Source organism: Sprattus sprattus, assembly GCF_963457725.1.
Source record: "Sprattus sprattus genome assembly, chromosome: 15".
In the NCBI taxonomy this organism is placed as follows: Eukaryota; Metazoa; Chordata; class Actinopteri; order Clupeiformes; family Clupeidae; genus Sprattus; species Sprattus sprattus.
The window spans coordinates 18,073,435-18,100,976 of NC_137913.1; positions in this window are offsets into that span (position 1 = coordinate 18,073,435).

Genomic DNA, 27,542 nt, shown 5'->3' on the forward strand with positions numbered 1-27,542 from the left:
ACATGAACCAGAACCGCTACGAGTTCCAGGCCTGGCTGAAGCAAATCGGAGTCAACGCCAAGTCGCGGGAAGACTGCTACATTGGAGTGCGGGGTTGGACAGACAACGACCAGTGGAGAGTAGTCCGTAACTCGTCCGCTAACTCCCCTTTGTCCCCTTAAAATGTCAAGGTGCTTTAAACTTGCCTTTGTCAACCTAATTAGGCTACTGTAAAATGTTTGAGGGTCTGCTATCTTTGTTAGCCATCTTTGATATCTTTGAGGTGAAGTCTAAACATATTTTTTTCTTGAGAGCTTATCAAACGCCTAACTTGTTTAATGGGAATACATTCATAATTAACATGTAGCCTAAGTGTTCATTGTTCTCTGTGATTCAGTTTTGGACAGCCACATTAAATCATTTTAAAATGAAATCCATGAACGTTTACGAAACATTTTAATGGTGTTAACACTTGACCGATAGTCTTTGAGTGAATTGCTAGGTCTGAAGATGCCGGACATAATGAAACACTGAAATGCTTCCCGCTTCTCGCGGTCTTACTAAGACCGTCTTAGCTGTCCTTCCAGCCTTTGCGGTGGGAAACGTGGCTCTTATGTGAAACAAACAGCCCTCCTTTCATGGGAATGTGTGGCCGGACGCCAACAAAAAGGGTTATTTGCCTTTAAGTAACAAAGAGATTCATCAAACATTAATAGTAAAGCATAACTACAATGGTTATAACGCCCGCATATATCCCGAATGGTACATTTGGGTGATTCTCCAACTATGGTACTTTTTGGACCTGGACATTTTTAGAAAATGAAACATTTTGAATTAAAATATTATTGGCATAATTTGTTTCCTAATTATGCCTAGATACCTGCCCTGAAGTTGGTTGTGCTGATTTTTTGATTTTTGATTTTTGACTGGTGGTGTCCATGGAGACGGTTGTGGAAAAGACAGTTGTGGAAATGACATTTTCTCCATTTTTCTTTAATATCTCATGTTTGACTAGCCTGCTCGTGTAAGTTTTTAGAGTTAGCTTTACATAATCTCAAATTACACCAAATTCAATTGTAAAAATGCAGAAATGTTTTCGTTGGAATGAGTTATGAGCGGTTCAGAAATGACAAACAATAAACATACTCGAAGTTTTTCTCATATTTACCTTGATTTATCTCAAATTCAGTAACCTCTGCTGGGAGGTTAATTTCATTGAATCATGTGTTTCCCTCTAGAGTATCAATTGCTATGGTTACTGAGTATAAAAATCTAAAGGACTGAGCCTGGGACTGCATTTTATGCAGAGGTGTGGAAATGACGGTGAACCCGAGGGACAAGTGTTCAACATGGTTAAAATATGCCAAATTGAAAAGAAATATATCTAAAAGTATTATATTTGATTGAAATGGGTAATAATGCACACTTCCTGTTTGAATTTAAAATGATATCAGTTTTAGATTTTAAGTTAGATAAGGTTGAAGACCTGAAGTCTGGCCGAGGGACAGAGGCAAAACAGCAAAAAACACATATAACATGCCTCCTATTTTATAAAAAACAACATAATTGAACAATCATTTTTTATATATAGGTTCCCCTTAACATGTAGTAAGTGTGGGTGAAAAAAAAAAGTGGAAATGTTTTTGAGTTTTTTTTATATCTGTCAAGGACAGAGAAAGTACCATAGTTGGAGAATCACCCATTTACAAGATTGAGCCAAACTCGTGCCACGTCGCCGTCCTCAGGTTGGTAAAAGGTCTTAGCTGGTGGACGAAACGCAGGCCATATGGAGATCCCTATTTGTTGAGGGGAGACATTTATACTGATAAACAGTGATGGGTAAGCTACTTGATATTTGTAGGGAGCTAAGCTATCAGCTACTCTACAATAAATTCAGCTTCACTACACAGAAGCTACTACTCATAAAACAGTAGCAAGCTAAGTTACAAAAACCTGTCAAAAGTAGTTTGATACATTAGAAGCTACTTTCAGGTAAACAAACTGCATGCCAAGTCAATCCAATTTTAGTGATCAACACAACTGCCAAATAAATACGGTTGAATGGAATAAATTAAATCACCTGAACGTGTGTTCTATGTTTGTGTTGGATGTCAGTCATTGACGTTGACAGGAACTTTTTCTTTGGATTACAAAGAAGGCATCTGAAAACATATTTAGTTTCACTCGTCTCGTATAAAGTGACGTAGTTTTGAAGGTATGCTGTTGAGTCAGGTATTCAAACACAGATGAAAACAAATGAATGCAGAAGACCAGTGGATTTTTGGTCTAAGCTTTAGCAATAACCTTACAATAATGGTCTACCGAGCTTTAGTTAAGACAAACAATACTCTGCAACACAACTAACCGAGTCAATGTAGACATTAAAAAAGTCGTGTAGATAGCTTAATTCACATAAAATATTTCCCACTAACAGGCCGAGACACCGCCATCTTGGTACTATTTCAAATATACCGGTTAATTCAACTCAAGCGTTGGTTGATCATCTGTCCATCATCATATAAAGCCCGCCCTGACAATTTCCTTGGTCAGATCGTTTGGCTGAAAACTGATTTTGTCTCCCCAATCATTCAGCGCCAGACCGAAATTGTTGTGGGCGGGGTTCGGGCTGGTATCCAGGCAGATTAGGTTTACTATTTAAACGTGCCAGGTATCAATGCAGGTGGAACCAAAGGCAGACTGAGACTCATTGTGGGGAGTTAACGTGAGTAATGTTTTGGGTCACTGTTGTCCCAAATGTACTGTATTATTGCAATTACATTTATTTAATTTGTTTTGTATTATATAGTATATGCGTATAATTTTTTATTTTTATTTTTTTTTTATAAAAAATACTTCGGTTGCTTGGTGCCCCTGGAGACTCCTGGGCCTCGTTTCCCGATAACGACGTATCTTAACGGCCTACGCGGATTTTCGCGACATCGTACACTAAGTAACACTTTCTATTAACGTGCGTTTCCCAACCATCAACTTAAAGTCAGGTGCACGAGCGCAACGTGCACGAGTTCTTAAGTAGCTCTTAGGAGCTGTTTACGTCAGGTTAATCTGTTTACGTTAATTGCTGTGAAATTAGCTAGCCTATGCGTGCATCGAACGTGCAATGTGCACTGAATTCGGGGCGGGGATAGTAACGCCATCTCCAGCAGAGTAGCCTATTTAAACTGTGTTCCCATTGTAAGGACATTTATTACGATCTGTCTGAGAGTGGGCTGTCAAAGCTAGCACCATCGAAGTCATACAGTACAGTAGGCTACATACATTCAATAAAATTAACCTACATTTGAGTCCAACTGCATGACCATTCTTACCCTACACTTACCCTTACAATAAAGAAGTGATCCTATTTCAACCATAACTTCAGTTTAAATAATGTCTTTCTTTATGACATTTAGTTTATAGTTTAGACAGCAACGTTGACATCTACAGTATATTCAACTGCATCCACTACATAATCTCAAACTTTATTTGTTGGTAACTCTCCAAAAAGGCTACCATTAACACATTTCTTAATGAAAAGGAAACATGCATCACAATAATACTTCAGTGTAACCTGTACCTATGTGGAGTGCAAATATGTCTTGCCATTACACTACCCAACAGCTCTACGTCTGCTAACACTACAGAATGCATAATTCCTACGGGCACTGCACTAGTTTTGTATAGCCTAATCTTTATTTTCAAATACTCAATATTCTTTATTTCTATTTTGATGGGAATAGGCAGGTGAAACAATGACATTCTCATGATGTGCTATACACAGAAACATCGTTTGGATTTCTTCTACAATAGGCCGAACGACACCCCTGGATAAGGTGTCGAGGGGGTTGAAGCGTACGTCATGCGTGACTGTATGAGCTATGAAACTAGCGATTTTAAAAAAGTTTCAATGAAGAACATGGTTGCAAATATATATGTATACAACCATCTAGCTAGAAAGCTACCATATAAGCCAATGGAGTGGTGGCATAAGCGCTAATTGTGCCATAAAACTACTGTTTGAAAGGTTCAGTTAAGACCTACATACTCTCCATTGGTCGCGTAGCACATTTCAGATCAAACCGAGTCATTATAAACATATAAAAAGTTGTGTAGATAGCTTTATTAATGTAAAATATTCCTCGCTTCAAGTAGCCATGTTTTTTTTTTTTAAATTCCCCTTTCTTCCGAACGACGGTCGAACGACGCCCCTGGTGGATTAAATCGCTAAGTGTGAAGTTACTACTGGTCCTGACCACACGTAGAATTCTTCTCAACGAAAGATACACTTAAGCTAAGTGCCGCGTTGGGAAACCCGTCTGCAACGTAGGATTCCTCTTACGAACGCTTTCAAGTGCTTTTTAGGCTAAGTGCGCGTTCGGGAAACGAGGCCCTGGGCAGTTGCCCAGTTGACCATATGGTTAATCCAGCGATGTTTACCTGATAGTCCATCAGCCACGCCACAGGAACCACGCGTTTGGGTAGAATACCCTCTAAACCTCCCTACAGGTCAGACATCTCTATCTACACACAAACACACACACACACATAACATATATACTGTACATAAATATGCACATGTGTGTATGGGTTGTGTAGTGACTCAGAAACAATTTGCTTACACAGTTTGTCATAATCCTAGGTTCAAAAATACTTGTGCTGCATTTGAACACTTCTAACATTTATCCTCATTTACCCCTTTCCTCAATGTTTCATGTTACGTCATTTAATGCACAGCGAAGGTGTACATTCTACCAGAATAAGTAGCACTGCCATGCTCCACCAGCTGGGCTACACTCGCAACACTGTCTTCCAATTGAATGACAAAACCCTAGTCATTCACTCAGCCTATCTGTTGGAAATGAACAAGCATTCTGTATTGACATTTTTATTTAGATCTCCATGACTTCAGCTTCCCTGAGCATTGGGCTTGCGGCGGCAGAGATTTATTCACTGTGCGTGGGGTGGGACAGAGAGGGCACTCTGGTAAATATGATTTCGCTCCCGAGCCGGTGCTTTGATTAATGTGGGCTGAGCTATCATATTCCACCCCTGGTAGAACATGAGTCTTCATGAATCTGCCCTGTGTCAGACAGAGAGCTCGCTCTGCCATAGATTCGCAATAAAAATTATTCAGGTTTCAACATGTGTTTGAACATTTCCTCCCATTGAATAACCACCGGGGAGTTGATGATACTTGAAAGGCTTTTGTTAGTCTTGGCTTTAAAAAATACCTTTGAAAAAAAAGCAGGGCCCTTCGCAACATGATTTGTATATATATATTTGTTGTAAATTTAAGTGTATTTCGAGAAATAGTGTTTCCTTGCATTCTGATTGTTTGGTATGACAACCAAAAGGCTTTGACTAATGACATTAATTTGCTCTTAATGACACATGGTCACCTCTAGTATTACAATGATGCGTTATTGACCCAGTGTAATAATGAGGTTGGGTAGAGTTTTGTAATCGCCTTAAATGCAGTGTCAGCTTCAGTGTACGAGAAGTAATATTGACAGTTATCTTATTGTCATATTGAACCAGGAGTCCATGTTGCTAAAAGATAGTCTGACCTCAGGAAGTTTTAAACTAAATCGTTTTTAAATAGCCAGTTAGAGACAGATAGAGAAGGTATTAGGTAGGGATAGGTTTTTGAAATAGTTTTTATGTTTTAAAGTAAAACTAAAATAATAGAAAGGGAAAAATCTGACTTCAGAGAAGAGACCCTGAAAAAAAAACCTACTAGCCAAACTACTCATGTTTCCAGAGCCCTCTCTCTCCTCTGTGAAGAAGGACTACAAACACATCCATGATGGGCAAGTAACAAATCTTCCATACAGCGCTGCAATTTCCAAATTGGTTTCACCTGACTGGACATCCAGCAAAGAAGTGCTCTCCTTCTTTAAATTACCACAACTTCCTGCCTCTGCTGTCAGCTGGGGATGAGGAATTAATACCTTGAGGCCACCGTAATCTTGTTTGGTCTTTCCCCCCGCATATTATGACAAATTAAAGAGGTCTGGCGGCCATATTTCCCAAGCAGTGTCTTAGCTTGTTATTACCTAACAGACTCACAAATTGATTAGAATTGATTTCCTGCCACAGGCCTGCAGTTGTGTGCCTTGCTGGTATCGAATGAAGGCCCCCGAGTAAAGGTCAAATCATGTTCTGCTTGCAATAAAGAATCTGTCGTGACCCGAGCAACCAGGTCAGACATCAAAGACTCTAAATAAATTATCTCTTTCACTCCACCCTCATTATTAAACCAATCTATCAATAGATTGGTTTAATAATGAGGGTGGAGTGAAAGAGTGGAATTGATAAAAAAGGGTGTATATCTGCCATGTCTATTCCTATTCTCTTGGGACAAAGAGAACTTTCACACATCTATAAAAACCATGTGTCCTCAAATCCTTAAACAAATGATATTATTATAGGGCTTTAAGAGCTCTAAGAGGAGGAATTCAAAGAACTCTTAAGAGGCTGACACTGTGCTCGTTTCTATGAATGAACTGTTATATGCTACAAATGTAATGTCAGTCAGTCAGGGTCAGAAGATACGTTTGTGCCGAATTCAATTTGACAGCACCTGCAGGTGAGTGAAACATCCGTGGACAATAAACCTCTTTGAAAGACACTCACTCTATGCTGTCCGTCTACAGAAAAAGGTCTCGTCTTTTTCTTGCTATTCATCTCCTCTCAGGTCTGAGAAGTACTTTGTGACTCACTCTCGAGGAAAAAAAGCGTTTCCAATGAGCCTCAGAAACACAAAATGTCCATCCAAAGACTCAGAGTTGCACAACAACAACAAAAACACAGGCGTGCTTCTGAATGGACAAGTGGACATGGACAAGAGGGAGAAAAGTAAGTGAGAGCTGTAAGAGGAAAGAGGAGAGGGTGAGAGAGCTGTGAAGTGTACACAGTTGAAGTGTACTTAACTGAAATGCTGAGAGGACAAGGCGCTGCAAATGAAAATATCCCTGAAATCTTCCACCTTAGCAACATCTCAACGGAGCTCTTTAACTGTGTTAAAAGTATCAACTGTGCATCTGATGAAAGCAAACAAAACTTTTGTTGACATTCCAATTTTATCACCAGAACTAGTTATGGCTGTCCTTCAGGCCTCCTAAACTAGAAAAAAATGTCTTAACCCATACACCTTCTGTTCAGTTATTCTTAGAAAGGCTTTAAAAGCTTCACTGTTTACATATGACTAGCAGGCATACAAGCCAACCCACAGTGGCATCCACATGTACACACACACCCAAACACACCAGAGGTAATATTTATATTTCGGGACAACCTTTGCTCAACAGTGGCAGCCAAGTACTACACTTTGGCCCAATCCCATTTCTAATCTCTACCCCTACCCTTACCCCTACCCCTTCGCCTTCGCTTTTTCAAACGGAGGGGTAGCCGAAGGGGTTGAAACGCTAGCCCTTCGAATTGGGATAGCACTTCAACAATTACGTACGTCATCAGTACGAAGCGTCAGCTGTTACGTTACCGGAGAGCGACAGCTGTCACTCACCAGACATAAACAAACATGGAGCCTGCAGCTGTTATTTACACAATGCAACATTTCATCAAACAAGTTTTAAAATCATGAATTACAAAGAAAATACTTTCATTTGTGTGATGCTTTCCCTGCTGTTTCCGACATTTTTAAATGGACTCGCGCGATGTTTTTTCTTTAATGATCACGGGTTCGCAATGCATTGAGGGAAATCAGTCTACCCCTCCGTTTGAAGTGTGCCCTCGGAAAATCTCCGTTTGGAGGGGTAGAAAGCGCTTCCCCTTCCCCTACCCCTCTGTCTTAACGTGAATTGGGACAGCCCTACCCCTCCACATGAACGCGCAAAACGGAGGGGAAGGGGAAAGACGAAGGGGTAGGGGGAGAAATGGGATTCAGCCTTAGTTCCCTTACAGCCTGTCATATGTAAGATACATCACTAGCTTATATAACCAACTACAAAAAGGTAATAAAAGAAGAGTCACTTTCAAGTTAACCTGTAATGAAGTCTCATGTAATTAAACTATGATTTGTGTCAACAGTTTACAAGACACCTCAGCCAGAATACAGGTGCTCCTCTAGCAGTGTCTGTAAACAGAGCAGCTCTCCCTAAGAGGCAGTACAATCAGTGAAGCAGTGTGTGAGTGTGTTGCCGTGATGTGCTTGGAGGATTGCGGAGGATATGATAAGAAATGCGATGAAAACATCTGTTTCTCATGTCTCCGAGGTGAGAGCCAACTCCTCTGCCCGGGTTAACACGGTGGGACAACATGAGACCCAGATATAATCTATCTGTACTTTTCCTGCATACTTAAAGCTGACACACAGGGGTACCGACAGCTGTTTTAAGCACTGATGACTGGGATGATCCTCAGTGGTCTCCTATTGCCCGTTTCATTGGTTCAGCTACCAAACCTCCATGCATGATAAAGATCCTAAAAAGCCTTAAAATCAGATGCAGGCATGACGGTATAATTTAGTTGCATAAGTGATAAAATAAGAACGAGAGGGTATGCTGCAGCCTAATTTCACCCTTGTTTCAACAACGATTTGCATGTTTATTATTGTCAGAGTGTCCATTTTTGCTTGAACAAGTAAGGTCAAAACAACAGCAAGAGAGAAAAAGGGAGGGGAATAATAGCATCTGACCTCATGGAGGGATAAAATGTACTCATTGTTCATGGTTCAGCCTGTTGTAAGCGAGTGGTCTGAGGGAAGATGAGCTCGGCTGGCCACGAGAAGAAAGAGCTTTTGGGGGGAATGGGGCGGATTTGGGTTTGCCTTACAGTCTTTCAGGTTGTCATGGCAATGGGCGCGAGGACCGTTTCTGGGCCGGATCCCTGGCCAACAAAGCGTCTCGTGGGCTCGGCGCACCGCGGCACGCTGGCATGAAATGGGAATGTTTGGAGGCAGACTCGCACAGATGGATTTCGAAGGGGGGGGGGGGGGGGGTTGATGGAGAGAGGGGGAGGGCAAAAGCGAAAAGCTCCCTGTCACTGGCTGTCATTTCTGGGTTTTTACAGCCCCCTTTGTCATGCTCCTCTAGTATGGCAATATCTTTATTATCAGATCAATTCAAAGAGGATTAAAGTATGCTTACTCTGCATGGGACGAGATTTGGCATTTTAGGGAAAGGGAACGCAGGATTTATCTGAGTGCATCCCCAGTGCATTCCCCTAAAGGTCACCCCAGATAGACTCTCCTCTGTGCATTAACATAGTCTGCACATATCACTTGTATCTGCTGCTTATTACACATTTAAGTCTCCAATAGCAATCCGAAAAGCAGCTTGTGATCACCACCAAGTTCATAATCTTTGTGGCTTGATAGCAAATCTCGGCTTTGGCAGCAACACTGCCCTTGATGCATTGGCAGAGCAAAGTTGAGGTTTGTGATTAATAACTAGCAGCATAATTCAGCCTTAAAACAAGATCATCATTGCTCTAATGGATTGTTACAATCTGTAGCTCTTCATGAGTAGAAATGTGAGAAATGCATGGCCAAGGCACAAAAATTTAAGCGAGGAATATTCGGTCTCTGCATGGCTTTGCCTGTCCACTCGGTCAGCAAAGAACGTTTATCATGGAACCTTCTGATTTGTACACAATTGTCATTACAATCTCCTGCTAGATCAGTTACAGAGTTCCCTTGAGGGTCTCATGGAGGCCCTAGTCTCAACTGTTGGCACTGATTTAGGGGGCCCCCACCACCTGCATATACATTTCAGTCATCTTTTCTTTCAATTGTTAGTTCCCTACTGAAAGGCAATAAAAGAATGAGTTTAATTGAAATAAATAATCAAATGGCCCCATAGTAAAGTCTTTTCAGAGACTGGTTCAGTTTATAATACAGAAAGCAAACACAGATGGTTTGTTTTTTACATCAAAATTGTCCAAGCAAGAACACTGATATTACCCAACTGGGAATGGCTCATCCTTATCTACGTGTTCAACATCCAAGAGATAGAACATTTCACCCCTCTTGCACAAACAACTTAACCGAGAAAAAAGAAAATCCCAACATGCTTTGGCGGGTCTGGCAGAGGATGCGAGGGCCCCTGACAATGGCACGCCGGTTGAGCAGTGCACCTGCTGCTTTTGCCTTCATGATGCCAAGCGCTGGAGCAAGCCCTGCCACTGGAAGAACAGCTCGCCCTGTTTCATCCAGCTTGATAATAATGTGTTGTCCCATCACCAGCCGTCGCTCTTATTAAGCATTCATCTGATCCCCTGGCCTTCCCGGGGAGCTGGGGGAGGAGAGGAGGGATTTCATCGGGATTTCAGAAGATTGGACTTGCCTGGTTCATTTGCCACTGCATATGTATGAACCCACACATCATATATAGGCTGCTCCCTGATCCATGCGGGGGGAAATGGATGAAACCACATGTAGCTGTTCCATTGAATAATTTTTTCACGTTGATCCAACGAAATGTGAGGTGCTAGGGCAAATAATTAAAACCAGCCGTCTGCTTGTAAATGTGTTATTTAACGTGAATGAATGAATTTAATACATTTTCACTAATTCAGCTAATTTAATATTTAGCACTGAAATGAGTGTTATGTCTAAGATAATATATAATTTCTTATAACAAATGCAGGACTCTTTTACAGGTCTCCGCTGTGGGTGTTTATATTAAGCTCAATGGATTTTGTAATCGTTTAAGACGTTGAAGCGAGGCAATAAATAAATCTGATGAAATGCTGTCACGGCGTGTAGTCTAACTGAGTTAAAACAGTTCCCCGAAGGCATCTGCAGACAACCTCTTATTATAAACAGCTCTTTATGTGTCCAGGGAGGAGAAGGTTACGGAGAAATAAAAAGTGAAAGGGAGTGGGCGTGTGAAGCGTCTCTTGGGAGACTGCCTCCTGGTGACCTCATCGAAATAAATCATAATGAATCAAGCCAGCCAGGTTTTGACGTGAAACGCTTCACTTTCGGCAGTGAAATGGAGCAGGTGATGTGCTGGGTGCTTGTGTGAGCGCGTCCATCTGGCCTTTGGCAGACCGAGAGAGAGAGAGAGAGAGAGAGAAAGAGATGGAGAGAGAGAGAGAGAGAGAGAAAAAAACGGCTGAGAGACCCTCTCATCTCAAAGGGTGCCCTGACCCCTGCGTTTGACTAATCACAAAGACGCCACCTCACCTGAAATGCTCTCTGAGCCACTTTGATTCAGACGCTTTGATGTTAATGCCTCGCTGAATTATTTATACCTTTACTGTCTCCCCTTTCTTCCACCCTCTCTCTCCGAACATACAAATCAAAGGCAAGGCAGAAGCAAGAAACACACATGAGGACTTGTGAGGACCATTGCCCATTATTGTGATCTGTGGTCTGACCCCGTCCCTGCGTACTAGTCTAAGCATTAAGTTTCCCTCCTGGTTGTGGAATACACTGGTTGTGAGTCACTGGGGCCTTTGATGACATCCACACCAAGTGCAAAGCGATACATCCAGAGGGCCCACAACTGTCACGGAATCTCAGAACATGACACTTGAATGCATTACATATCGTGGACATGGTGTCTCACTTTAACTACACGCCGTCGTAATACATGATGAATTAGTCTTGCCTCCCACACTTCAGGAAATCTCAAGAGGGTGACCTCGTTCTGTATTTCAGAGGGGATTTTAAGCTCTGTTAGCAGAACCTTTGATCCCTTTCCGGCTTGTGCTCATGTTCATGACAGTCCTGATGTGAATTTTTTGGTATTCAGTTCAGCACTATTTTATAACCCTGTTGTTTGCAGAAACCCTGTGATTTCTAAATAAGAAGGGGGGGGGGGGGGGGGGGGGGGGGGACAAGCACAGCAAGAATGAGGGTCAAGGGCACAGGAGCATACTGACTCATAACATTAGGCAATACAGTATGCTGACTGTTCTGAACCGACTCGTTGGGACACGTCACTTTTCGTGCGACTACGAGAGGTCCTGTGGCACATGCTGCAGGAAGGGGTAGGAGGTGGATAACGATTCCCCGTCTACTGGCCTAATTTCTCATGGAGCTCTGGTCAGCTTAATCGCTCCCCTGGTCTAATTGCCCCACTTAAAAACATCTCGGCCATTTCCTTTGCAGGATTTTGTTTTTTGACGGCAACCACTAACAGGGTCAACAAGCAGCTCTACGTCGAGGAAACGTGACCTCATGAATACTTCATTTTCACCCTGCAGCAGGATGTCCTCTGCTTCACGCTCCACACACACACACACACACACTCACACACACACACACACACCAGCACTGGGGCGAGAACACGCAGCCTTTGTGTGTGCACCGGCATGCTCACAGTTAAGGTGAAAGGGCAAACGGGCTGCCAGGGGGCAAATTGAATCACAGTGATTGCCTGGTCTCTCGTAATTAATTTGTAGAGGGCTTAAGGGCCTTAATGGCTCAAAGGAACACACAGTGAAGGACACACTAATTAAACGCTGCCACACATCAGGAGGACGTTGCTGAGTATTTGAAGCCTGATTTGAATGTTATCCATTCTGGAGGGCTGCTTATCCTTTCTATCCTATCATGTCCTACTCTGTCCTGACCTATCATATTATATGCAGAGGTCTGGTACTTGTGCTGAAATAAAACCATTAACAATACATTGAAACAGTAGTCTTTCATTCGATACTCATTTCATAAAGTGATATGTGTAAGAGCTGAGGAATCTATGTGATTATACCAAAAACTCTAATAGAAATAATTCTCTTATCTGTGGATGAGGGCAGAACATAGTGAGACCTGGTTAATGTATCCCATATGCAAACATTCCTTTTGAGTAGCCAAAGCGTACACTTAAAAAAAAAACCTTTAACTGACATCTGCACCTCTTTTACGGAAACCTATTGCCAAACTAATGAATAACCCCTCAGCCATGAAGATGAACTCCATCCATGAATTTTGGAAGTCAAGCTCTCTTTCGTCTTGCCAAAGCGCATTCCCAGATAAATGTTTCCCCTACAGTCAGAAGCTCCGCACATCCGTCTCCAAAAGGGCTGTCTCCATTCTGCGATCCACCTGGAGAAAAGTCAAACAGAACTCCACGAGGGATTATCTCCCCAATGTTTACACTGCTTTGTTTGGTCGCTCCTGGGACAATTTTGCTGGACCCGGGGCTCTTTCTCTCCTTTAATGGGATCCCTCTCTCTCCTCTTTGTCCACAGTGCTTCCTGCCTAGAAGTTGGAGCTCAGCCTGGGAAGTGCTCAGGCCTGGGGCCGTGCTGCTGGCTCTCGATGAGGAGGCTAGTGGCTGTGACATCCTCTCACTGACACCCTCCCATCATTAGCAGCCAGAATGTCAGCAGCAGCAGAGGCGGCAGGAGCAGCAGCAGCAGCAGCAGCAGCAGCTGTGTCTCACCCCTGGGACACATGCCTTGGCTCTCCAAGCAAGGACGTCTGAGCCAGGCTGATGCATTACAATTAATGCCTGAATCGATGAAGTGGCTGAGAAATAGCAGGGCCACTAACCTTTGATGTTTGGTGTGTGCTTTTTTTTTTTTTTTAATATGCACATAAATAAACACAGGTCATTGGGAAAGATAGTTGCCACCCTCAGAACAGCTAACAAGATCAGAACAGATAACATCTAATGAGCATGCCAAACTTGAAGAACGGATCGGAAGATGTAGTCAGGATTTCTGGAGTTTATTTCAGCGTGGAGTCACTCTCTAAGCGCATTGTTCAGAGAATGGCCTACCTGATTGTAGAAGGCATTTATACCATTCTGTCAGATATAATACAAGAGGAGGGAGGGGAGACTACACCCTATAGGTGATGACATGAATGGGAGACAGTGGGATGAGGGTTTCACCTGTGGAGGGAAGGTTGAGAACAGACGACAAAGGGTGATAGCTGGAAGATGGCTATCGGGATGGAGTTCAGATGTTAACGGTTCAGGTCTCAGTGAGACAGACAGAGTACACATCCAGGGGTATGAGTTACAGATACAAAATAATGCTACACTTTTACAACAGTAGAATAGCAATATTCGGTTCTATCAGTCCCCCATATGAGCATATTTTATGCTCACACAAGAACCACCATGCAACAACCAATCAGAACAGGAAAACATCAATATGCGGTTCCATCTGACCACACTCAACAGTCAAGTTTAATGATCAATGTCAGCTTTAGCATATAAGAACTCTTTGGTCAGACCCATTCACAAAGCATCTTAAGGCTAAAAGGGGCTCCTAATTTGCAGATTTAGGAGAAAATAATGGGTGCGTCAGTCTTAACTTTGTTTTTATGAAGAGCAATTCACAGATCCCCTTAGCACTAAAAATAGCATGTAAATCTGGGTGAACTAAGAAGTACTTAGTCACTCATCAACCTAACACCGAGGTCATTGAAAGCAAGTTTCTGCATGAGACTTGGCATCAGCCATAGCTCCAAAGTCTTTATCTTGGCTTTTCCTTAGAAGTTGTTGGTCTCAGCTGCTTTGTGTATAGGATCTAGTAGAAAACTTTCGGTTAAACTTTTAGTGTGCGGTAAGATAAAATACTTTGTGAATACAGGCCCAGGTCAGGTTAAACATTTAAGAGCCAAATGCATGTGCTGACATGGGGAGAGATTATAAATTCTTGCATGTTTGCCAAATCGCCCAACAGCAAGAGTCAATAAAAGCAACAGACCCTGCATATTTAAGGAAAATGCTCATGGAAGATTTATCAGAATCAATAAGCTTCTCAGGCTGGGGCCTTGTGATTAGTTTTAATAATCATTACCTGCCCCATGGCAATTTGTGCATAACAAACCAGTGAGGAGATATTTCTATTCTGATATGATCAGAATCTGGCCTTGGTGTACCACTAGATTGTGGGCATTGTAATACAACAACCACAAAAAAAAAAAAAAAAAAATGTTTTATGTGTAAACGTGTCAAAACCACACAGGTGTGAGTCAGCTTCAGTAGCCTAATTCAGTCTGAGTGCTAATATTTGGCAGTGAAAGTTCCTCCTTAAACTGATCCAGACAACTACACATAACAGTGTGGTCCCCGAACTACAGCCCGCCCCCAAACATTGGCTCCTGAAGCAGTGTATGTCATGTGGCCTATTGTAAACCATGTCAATAATAGTTAGCTTCCCATGGTGAGGGGAGTTACTTTGCTAACCTTGGCTAATATCTTCTGAAACAAGACATCAACAAAACAAAAAGATTAATTTCCTGTTGACCCTTTAACACCTGTCGTATCACTTTATAGGTAGCTATGACAGTGGAGACTTGCAATCAGGAGGATTACGACCAGTAAGTCAGCTTGTATTTAGCCAACAGCTATTTAATTTACCTGAGGCCTGAGAACATAGGGTACATTAGTTTTTGTCAAAACTAAACAAAACTGTGACAAAAAAACATAGGCTAATATCTAGCCATATAGACATTAACTCACATCAGAAGTCCGTTATGAAATTAAATGATTTGTAGGAATATTTCCAGTTGAGTGGTTAGATTTCATAGCTACGTTAAATGCCCAGTCACTAACACTAAGGCTGAATCCCATTTCTCCCCCTACCCCTTCGTCTTTCCCCTTCCCCTCCGTTTTGCGCGTTCATGTGGAGGGGTAGGGCTGTCCCAATTCACGTTAAGACAGAGGGGTAGGGGAAGGGGAAGCGCTTTCTACCCCTCCAAACGGAGATTTTCCGAGGGCACACTTCAAACGGAGGGGTAGACTGATTTCCCTCAATGCATTGCGAACCCGTGATCATTAAAGAAAAAACATTGCGCGAGTCCATTTAAAAATGTCGGCAACAGCAGGGAAAGCATCACACAAATGAAAGTATTTTCTTTGTAATTCATGATTTTAAAACTTGTTTGATGAAATGTTGCATTGTGTAAATAACAGCTGCAGGCGCCATGTTTGTTTATGTCTGGTGAGTGACAGCTGTCGCTCTCCGGTAACGTAACAGCTGACGCTTCGTACTGATGACGTACGTAATTGTTGAAGTGCTATCCCAATTCGAAGGGCTAGTGTTTCAACCCCTTCGGCTACCCCTCCGTTTGAAAAAGCGAAGGCGAAGGGGTAGGGGTAAGGGTAGGGGTAGAGATTAGAAATGGGATTGGGCCTAAGCCTGGAGTGACTAAATATCTCTGGAATGTGTCAGACTTTTCACGCTAGTAACTTGGCAGCAGTTTGTAAATGTTTACTGTTAATCATTTAACATGGTTACTGGTAGTGTAGTGATCCTTTACCACTACTGAGCAATCACATTTTCTTGCAGAAATGAATCTGTAGTAACCTCTCTATTACATGTTATATATAAATGTGCCCTGGCAATGTAAAATGAACCCTGCTAACAATGGTATATAAACAGATTGAGATACATCATTAGATGTAATGGCTTAATATTCAACTACACTGTAAACCCAAACAGTTCTACTAACTTATTAACATTGTGTATTCAGTACTTAAAACCTGGTATTTAGTTGACCCAACTTTAAATGTATTAGCTTTCTGAGCAAGTGAAGATGTTTTAATTGTATTGGAATGTGTAAAAAAGGCTTCTCCCCCAGCTGTATCTAGCTGAGGCACCCCGCTGTTTGGGCCAGTCACAGGACCTGGGGTCCAGGCAGAGGTCAGCCTATCAGCTGATCCCTAGGTTCTGTGGGGGGTCGTAAACAGTGGAATGTCACTGTCTATTGGCCACCCCAGAGACCGTTTCAAAGAAACCCACATAGCTCTGTGGACGGTTTCAAGTCTCCCCTTGAGGCATGCCTGGACATGCATCTCAGCCCCTCTCGCCCCTATATAAGCCCGACCCCCTCTCTGGCCATTTGTGGGAGCAGAGCTGGAGAGAGGAGCACCAAGGTTTTGGGGGACTAAGTTCAGAGACTTTCATTCACTTGCCGTGCGTCGTTTAAGAATGTGAGTGTTTGTGTATATATGCGTGTTCTTTACTTGGTCTGTTTCATCGTGTATATATATATATTCATTCTTGTTGTGCATAATTGTAATATTTGTATATATTTGTTATTCATGTCATTCCATAGAAACCACGGTTCAGTTCACGGATTCAAGGGTGAATATAAGTCATTTACAACGGCAATTATATTCACTGTTCATCATCATAGTCACGGATTCTATCACTTCATCTCTTCACTTCATGTGTGTGTGCAATAAACAGTTAACATTGGACATTGGCATTCTTTGCACTGTTCTTACCGGACAGCCTGTGGCGATTGTCACTCAACATTCAATTAACCAGCATACAGTCCTTTCTGGGGATTCTTCAATATCCCCTATTTTATAGAATGTATTTATTTGTATCTCCTAACCAAGTGTGTAAGTGTGAACCCCTAAACTGCTCCTGATCTATAAATGCAAAATTCCTTGTAAATCGCTTTGGATAAAAGTGTCTGCTAAATCACAGATGTAAATGTAAATGTACATCTGGTAACACTGGGAAGGCCGTCGACCAATGACAGTTCTCTCTACAGTAAGAGCTTGCGCAAGAAGTTGGAACGTAAGGGAGATACCCTTTCAAAAACTTGTAAGTGCGTAATAACTAGTTTGTGAAAGACCCAGAGAAACACAAATATACGACGAGGCAAAATCCTGGACAATTAAGGAATAATATGAGTTCAGAGAACTTAAAAATTATGAAAATTATGACAAAATAAAGCAGTATAGTCGATGTCTAATTTTTAAGTTAAATTCACTCTTTTTTTAAATACATGTACTCAAATTTCATTATGAAATCGGTCACATCAAAAGTTTTAAGTACTCTGAACTTGTTCAGGTTTACAGTGTATGGTGGACCAGTTGTTGTCTACAGTACTATTTACTCTTACTCCGGCCCTCTCAAATAACCAGGCAGAGTGATCTGGCCCTCCTAAGAAAAAATGTAGGGGAACCCTGAAATAAACTGTAAAAAAAAAAGAGAGGACCGCTTAATCTAGTGAGGCCAGGTTTTCACCTAAACCAGATTTTGAGTTTAGATATAAAGTCAAGGCAGAGATGCCCATAAAGCTCCTGTCAAAGGAAACCTTAGAGGCCAAACCAGAACCAGAACCAGAACCAGCGCAGACCCTTGACCTGGCACTGATTTGGCCCAGACCTGTCCCAGATCCAAAAGCTGCCATTAGGGTCATAACAGAATGAGCATTCTCGGTGTAATGGTTTCACTGAGATATCAACCAGAGTTAATGATTATCCAAAAACCACCTCATAGTCCATGCATCGACACCACATCTGTTTCCTCTCACCCTCCCTCTAAGGGCTGAGTTGGAGACAGAAAGGTCTGTTGGAAAAAGAGTGGGTTAGAGCTGTGGAGTCTGTTTGTCGTTTCAATCAACATGGATATTTCGTATTCACGTAGCTGAATGTTATACAGAACAGTTCATTGTGTAATTGCGTAGCAGGGGTCAGCCAATCAGCGCCCTTGTTAATGGGATGCCAGCAAAATTGCTTACGCTGGCTGCCATGTTTGTCAGAATCCTGCACATGGGCGGAAATCTCCAAACATTTGTTGGGGGGGACGATAACAGTAGCATCTACTGCCAGTGACAGAATATATTCATACTAGGAGAGCACATACAATGAAGTTCAGATGGCGTCTCCCCCATAAAACAATTAGTTTTAACCCTAACCCTAACGTTATTAAAATGCACGCATTTCAAGCATTGGGAGACACTCCTCACTGACTGTATTGTTAACAATATTACAAGGAGTTTCTTCCAAGGCCGGGTTTAAAGGTAGAAGAGACCTTGTGCCATCTTAAAGAATATGCCTACCTGTTAAAATAAATGTTCCACTCCTGCAAATAGTTACCGTCCGGACCTCGGCCTTGTTTCCCGATAACGATGTATCTTAAAGGCACCCAGTGCAACTTTTGAGGCTTAAAAATAAACATTCAATTTCTAGTCTTTTTTACACGTAGTAAGTTTCAATAACTCCATACCATTACATACCGACATTCAAGCAGCAAAGATGAGACGTCGTTGTGTGGTGAGAACTGATAGAAAATCGATAACAACAACAATCGTCGCCATTTTCTTTATTTTTTTTAACCTACAATAAATAAAGCAGGCTTCCAGTCAATGGAAAAATGGCTTCTCCCCACCGGCGATTGTTGTTGTTTACGATTTTCTATCAGTTCTCACCACACAACGACGTCTCATCTTTGCTCCTTGAATGTCGATATGTAATGGTATGGAGTTATTGAAACTTACTACGTGTAAAAAAGACTAGAAATTGAATGTTTATTTTTCATTGAATGTTTACATAAAGTTGCACTGGGTGCCTTTAACGTTCTACGTGGATTTTGGCGACATCGTAGACTCAGTAACACTTTCTACTTACGAGCGTTTCCCGAACATCATCTTAAAGTCAGGTGCACGAGCGCAACGTGCACGAGTGCTTAAGTATCTCTTAGGAGCTGTTTACGTCACGTTAACCTGTTTACGTTAATTGCTGTGAAATTAGCTAGCCTATGCGTGCATCGAACGTGCACTGTGCACTGAATTCGGGGCGGGGATAGTAACGCCATCTCCAGCAGAGTATTTAAACTGTGTTCCCATTGTCAGGACATTTATTACGATCTGTCTGAGAGTGGGCTGTCAAAGCTAGCATCATCGAAGTCATACAGAACAGTAGGCTACATACATTCAATAAAATTAACCTACATTTGAGTCCAACTGCATGACCATTCTTACCCTACACTTACCCTTACAATAAAGAAGTGATCCTATTTCAACCATAACTTCATTTTAAATAATTTCTTTCTTTATGACATTTAGTTTACCCAGCAACGTTGACATCTATATTCAACTGCATCCACTACATAATCTCAAACTTTATTTGTTGGTAACTCTCCAAAAAGGCTACCATTAACACATTTCTTAATGAAAAGGAAACATGCATCACAATAATACTTCAGTGTAACCTGTACCTATGTGGAGTGCAAATATGTCTTGCCATTACACTACCCAACAGCTCTACGTCTGCTAACACTACAGAATGCATAATTCCTACGGGCACTGCACTAGTTTTGTATAGCCTAATCTTTATTTTCAAATACTCAATATTCTTTATTTCTATTTTGATGGGAATAGGCAGGTGAAACAATGACATTCTCATGAAGTGCTATACACAGAAACATCGTTTGGATTTCTTCTATAATAGGCCGAACGACGCCCCTGGTGGATTGCATTGCTAAGTGTGAAGTTACTAGATTGCATCGCTAAGTGTGAATTTACTACTGGTCCTGACCACACGTAGAATTCTTCTCAACGAAAGATAAACTTAAGCTAAGTGCCGCGTCGGGAAACCGGTCTGCAACGTAGGATTCCTCTTACGAACGATTTCAAGTCCTTTTTAGGCTAAGTGTGCATTCGGGAAACGAGGCCCTCATCTATAAATGTGCGCGTTCAAACACATGCAAGTAATATTGTGTGATGTATATTTGTTAGCTTTATGGGTGTATTAATGGATTAAATACATTTACCGCATGCTAACATCTGCTTCCTAATTGTGAATCGGTGACTGTAATTGCCGTTGGGCAAGTAAACACTGAATGTTATTCTGTAAGGAATAAGAGAATCACATGGATATAAATACTATTATTGAAATGCTTTACTGGCAGTGTTTTTTGGCAAATACCAGTCACTCGCTAACTAGCTGCATACCTAGTAGGTTAAGGCACATAGAGCCATGAAGTATGCTATTACCACTGTCAGTTTTGTACTGATTAATAATTTCTTCTAGTCTTTGTGTGCTAATGTTGTTTGTTTGATTCTGTATCTGTAGAACCACCCCACTTACCCCCCCCCCCCACACACTTACCTGTTCTCATTAATTTATGTCATTGAAGATATCAACAGCTGAACCACAGTGGCCACACACTTCCAAACAGCTACAGGTACAGTTCAAATTATTGAGTTATTAAGCCCTCATTACACAATCAATGGATACGTTTTTTTCACCTGAGTCACTTAAGTAGGACTTTGTCAAACCAGATTGTAGACATTTCAGTGTGTAAAAAAAGCTTTAAATATTCGTTTTGCTTGCTGAGAGTACTTAGTTTGTGATAGTCCCCAGATATCCCCAGATAAATAATACCTTGCCTGAAACTGAAATCATTCTCTTTCCTGTATTTAAATCAGTGATAAGAATACAGACAAATACGCTCATTGAATTTATGTGAGGCTGTGGGAAAACATTTACATAACCTGGTGAGAGGCAGAAAACCAGCGAGCCACAGGGTCATTAGAGCTAATTACACTTCATAAATCCACACCTTCGCCTTGCCAAACACACTCCTGGGCCCCGGCGGAGGATTCGTTTGAGCTTCGCCGGCCTGTTTACGATAAGGAAGTGAACGAAGGCCAAGATCAGAGAGAGTGCTCAAGTTTACCTGTCTCCAGGGTTACAAAAATATTGAAAGCGTAAGCCAAACACATTCTTTTGCCCATTGAGTGGTTCCATCGATTCATTTTTTTGCAGTTATTGAGACAACACTGATTGTCACTGCCAGATTGTGTTTTTTTTCTCCACACTGGATTACCAAGAGACAAATCTCTTGAGACGCATGCTTTATTGAGGGCCGGGAATTCATCCATGAAGAATCTTGGCTCTGTGCTCACTGCTGTATGCAGTAAGGGGCCATAAAATCTTTTAATTTGGACTTGTTCCCCTCACAGCCCCTAAAAGCAGAAATAAAATCCATGAATGGCAGATATGTAATGGCCGTCTTTTACCCCACTGCACAGAAGCTGTGGATCCATAGCCTCGATATCCATAATGAAAAATTCACCGCTTGACTAATATAATAAATGGGCTTTTGAGAAGTTAACAATCTTAACTATTCAGAGCCAATAGTGCTTGTGTTTTGACAGTAGTTCTATCGACGGGCCGCTCAGCCATACTGACGGCTCATTGATCCTTCAGTGAGAAAATAACACGCTATTACCTCCATTAAAAGAGCATTGATCAATTTACTTGTTCAATCACCCTGTCAAATTTTGACATGCACGTGAAGCAAGATCCATTACAAATCCATGGTGAAATATGAACTGTGTAGAGGAATACCCACAGCATCTCACTAACAGTATGTCTGCAAGTCTGTACTTCAAAATCATATTCTGTAAGCATCTCTCATATATAGCACACATACTACTGGTTGGGATTACCTGCATTCTGTTACACACTTGACAGAAATGCATAGTGATTACAAATTAACAACAAACTGTCAAACAAATCCTACACATTAGAATGTCTACATGCTCGGAAAATGAAGGCTTGCTAATATATGCTGGAACGTCCAGCAAGAGGAAGAGGCAGAATGAGACTGCCAGCGACCAGCAATAGTCTATAAAAGTCATTAATCAACATCTCATGCTCTAGCAGAGAGGATATAAGTACCCACTTAGGCTATTATAAAGCAGGCCCAGGCGCTGGAGTGGAGTGCATCCATTGTTGTGCTGCTCATCCCGACATCAGACCCGTTAGACTGATGACTCGGCCTTGTGCAAGAGAGAGAGAGAGAGAGAGAGAGAGAGAGAGAGAGAGAGAAAGCTGCTGGGATTCCGAGCAGACTACAGCAGCACATCCGAATCCCTTCAGGGATACTTTGTAAACAAACTGCACCATGCCAAGGCATCACGTTGAGAATCGCTAACCTGCAATCCATTTGTGGCAGCAATGTTAATTAGCGATAACCTCGCAGCGGTGTGGCGAGGACACAGTCACACACACACACACACACACACACACACACACACACACAGACGGAGACAGACATGGAGGGCATGCATAATCAGTGCCCCTGACATTGCTACATATGCAAGTGATGACATAAGCTAAAAATAAATGCAGGATGCGGATGGATACAATAAGTCAAAGGCGGGAAGCAGAGCGCAGACTCTCGGAAAGGCCTATCAAATGAAGTCATCTGGTTTTTACAGTGGCTCGCAAAAAAATACATCCAGCGCCATCAGCAGGGCCTGCCTGTTTGCCCAGGCTGAATAATCGTGTGCATACACAACGGCGGCGCTGTGTGAGTTTATCTTTATTGCTCCTGACTGTGCTCCCTGGGAATGCTGACCTCCTCAGATAATTGAATATCTGGGTGAGAGCGCGAGCAGGAGACAAGATTAACAGCCCCCTTCCCTCCTCTCTTTGCAATCTCGCTGGATTTCGATGCTGACCTAGTTCCCTCAGCCAGGAAATCTTTCTTGTTTTTGCCATTAGGGGTAGGGTGGGGGGGAGGTCTGAATAAAAAAGAAATAGAGAGAGAGAAAAATTCAGGGGGATGGCAACACAGGGATTTTGTTGTTGTTTTTGTGTTGTTGTCATTGTTATTCCCAGTGCTGCTATTGTTTTGATTCTGACATGACGGTAAGTGTGGGTTTTCTTCAGGGGGGATGCGTTGTCGTTGACGACGGCACTGGGTGGCATTTGATCCCCCCCTCCCCTGGTTTTCCCATTTCTCAGCATTCAACTGTCATTCCGTTATCTATCACACAGGCTCACCTCCGCAGTCATAACCAGTGAACCCGCTCAGGGCTCAGTTACCTAAAGCACTTCTCCACTCGGATAATGCTGAGAGGCCCGAGAGATGCCAGTGAATAGCATTACTGTGAGAGAGAGAGTGTTTAAGATGTCTCATGTTTTATATGTGTGATTTACCTTGTAGGGGTTGGTTGTTCTGGATTGTTATAGATACTCAAACTGTTTGCATAGTGTTTGCACTATACACATCCAACTTAGTGAGTTCAGGATAAGAGTGACTTTGCAAATGAGAGTGAGGTGACTGAATGAGCTGGGGGGGGATGTTGTGATTCCCCTCAGCCTTGACCCTAGTTGACCTAGACGACAGCAGCGGCTGAAGGATTACATCCAATTATCTGCCATTAGTACAGACTTAACCTGGTCTACGCCACGGCGGTCGAAAACTTATTTGATGTTTACCTTGCTGATTAGGTATTGAAAGGAACCATTTGATGTCCTTAAATACTAATATTGATAGGCTACACTTAATAATGTGAAAATGTTTTTTACGTGTGTATGTGTTTCTGTGAATCTGGGTGTGTTTGTGAAAAGAAGAGGGGGACGGACATTTAAAGATGAATGAAAGAGAGGAATATTGTGAACGTGTGGATATTGTGAATTGTGGTATTGTGCGTGAGAGAGTGCCACATCAAGAGACCATGTTCTTGAGAGAGTAAGAGAAAGAAAGAGAGAAAGAGAGTAACAGAACGAGCTAAGAGGGTGTGACAGAGTGGCAAAAAAGAGAGAACAATGGCGAGAGAGAGAGAGAGAGAGAGAGAGAGAGAGAGAGCGCTGTCTCCCTTGCTCTCCCATCATATCTAATTACAAGCGGTGTGTGGCGGCGCGGCGAGCAGGAGAGATAAAACAGCCCCCCTCTGCCCGGCGCTCAGCTGCTTTTGTTCTGCTCTGCTAGCCATTTGCACAACCACTGCTCTCCTATCCCCCTGCACCCACACACTCACCCTCTGCATGGAAGAAGAAAAAGAACAACTGACTTCTTCCCTTTTATTCCCCCTGTGTGTGAGACAGTCATGTCCACTCCGACCTCTCCTCAGTGCAGAAGGCAGAACAGGCCTGGTATGAGAGAGAGGCCACAACAGAGACTATAACCGCACACACTTTCATCAGCCACAGTGAGCATGAAAAAGCCCAAGCCTTAGTTGAGGCGTCTGAAAAGCTATTTAGCATCTGGTAGAGGAAGGCAAAAAGCCATACAATTACAAGGACAAAAAAAAATCATGGAGTGGATATCCTTTTGCATATGTTCATTTCTGTCAGAGCGGAAGACTTGTCCCCTTGTAGCCAAATTACACACTTCAGTGATTTATTTTTTTCTCCCCCTGAAGATGTTAACTGTTCAAACTAGTGTAAGCCCTCCTGATTCTGGTCCTGCTTGGCGTAATTTCTTTTTAAATTCAACCTCTCACAGCAGCAATTAAATCATTGAAACCATCAATTATTGATGTCCTGCTCTCAGTTCAGAAAGGCAGAGTTGTCCAGATTGATGGAGATTATACCCAGCAATTGAAGATCCCGGCTCAGTCTCGAAGGGAAGAAAAGGCCAAATGAAGAGCATAAATTTACATTAGTGGTGGAATGCACACAGGCTCTGTGTTATCCATCCTCTGTGATCCATCATCCAAATAGAAACACCTCCTTTGTTTGTGAGCACATATATACCATCCATTCTTACATGCAAACATCCATCCATCCAAACATCCATCCATCCAAATATCCATCCATCCATCCATCCATCCATCCATCCATCCATCCATCCATCCATCCATCCATCCATCCATCCATCCATCCATCCATACATACATACATACAGTACATGCATGCATACATAAATACAGTACGCACACATACATCTTTATCTGCCTCAGTTCCCTACATTGTACATACATACACATGTATACATCCACTCACACAGACATACCAACAAACGTAGTCTTTCTTCTGCGGGCGTAATACAGGAGAATAACATGTCTGTAAAACAAACTGTGAGTGTTTGTGGACACCAGGCCTGATGAAAGCCAGTTGATTTTGCCAGAGCGCTCTTGTCCTTCTGACACCCGCTAGGGGACTTTGACTGCCTTTGTGTACATTTGCCTCCGCAGCTGCCATTACTCTTTGCAGAGTGGAGCGAAGTGGTGCAGGAGGGGGCAGGCTGTGATTTGTGGCCCTGGGCTGCCCTGTCGTCGGGATCTGGGGCCTGCTGGCTGCACCAGGGGCCATGGGGTGGCACACAGCTGCCGGGCCTCAGAGTCGGTTCATTGTAAATATTAGGAGTTAATTCTCTGGGTAAATGGCAGCTGTAAACCATCTGCACAACCGTTAATCACAACAAATGGCTCTGCAAAGCATATCCACTTGTCTTATTTAAATAGTGCTCCACAGCATTTGCAGTCACACACACACACTGACACACACATACTGACACACACACACACACACACACACACACACACACACACACACACACACACACACACACACACACACACACACACACACACACACACACACACACACACACACACACACACAAACTCACACAAACTCACACATGCACACACAGATGTATGTGCACACAAAGGCACACATACAGACCTAGAACACACACACACCATCCTCTCTGGAAGACACAATTTACAGTCTTTGGCAGGCTTTCCCGGGCACTGGTCCAGCTCCACTGTTAGTTTCAGTGAGAGAAACACACACACACACACACACACACACACACACACACACACACACACACACACACACACACACACACACACACACAGACACACAGTGAGTCACACACAAACACTCCACAGTCATCACTGCGTTTCAGATTTGCAACTCAATTAGGTATGTGTAAATAGGCATTTAGCTCTGCACATCACAGCAAGTTTCCTCACCCAAGTCACTGACAAAAATGGCATTTATTTTTTCACCTGAAAGCGTAGCAATGGTGTCAGTGTACCACATATCTTAATACACACCCTCACAGTGCACAGCTCATGTGTTTTATGTTTTCCTCTTTTAAGACCTATGAAGCAGCTTAAGGAACTCTCTGATTTATTAGACCGGGTAGAAGACACAGTGTCTTTTTCCATGGGATGAATATAAATGAAAATTCACCGGTTCTGTAAATCTGCCGATTTATTACCAGTCGCATGCCTCTCTGTCTGTTTCTGGCAGCCAAAGGTTGATACCATATAAGGTGGAGAGGATTTAAGGACTTGGCGACACACTCTGCAGTGACCCACGCATATCTTGAGCCCACCCCACCCCCCGGGCGTCCCGTGTGACCAAAGACAAATGATTTACTATATGAGTGGCAGCAGACTGTCTGTGCTCCGTTCAGGGTCACACGGAAAACTCTCTGGATGCACCAGTGGAGCTAATTGAGGAATGCAATTACATACGTTCAAAAGCGCCCCCTCCAAAATACAAAGCTATGTCCCTACCGTCCCTCTTGGGGGCACACCCCAGCTGAAATGACAGGAAGGGGAATAGGAACATGTGGCACGGAAAAGGAACCTGATAGTTAAAGTGAGGCTGACACCCCGACAGAGCCAGTTGTCACTATCCAAGCCACGAGGACCAGAGGAGTGGGCAGGGTGCCACTATGCCACACAGCTCACACACTCTCTCCACGGAGTGCCACCTGCTTATTTATGATGTACGGCATTCAAAGCGCGAAAATGTATGAAGCACATTTAAACCATGCAATAGAATGGTAGAAAGATTAACTGAAGATCAATCTGAATTTGTGACTACATTTCTTTTACAAAGTAAAGTATATGTAAGGGTATTAAATATTTACTTAAATATAGATATAGAGTTAAATAGGAATAAGTATGATCACTCACCAAGTTTCATAAAACCACTTCACGATTCACTCATATACTGCCTCTGATAATATCCTGGTGTAGACACTTTATTCTCAAAGGTCATTCGCATACCAATAATGTATGATTTGGATAGGCTGTTACCATGGTGAAAGTCAACCTTGAACTGTTTGCCTGCATTCCAGCAAAGATATTCTAAATTCCTCTTCATGCAAACAATCTGCAAAGCTTTTTT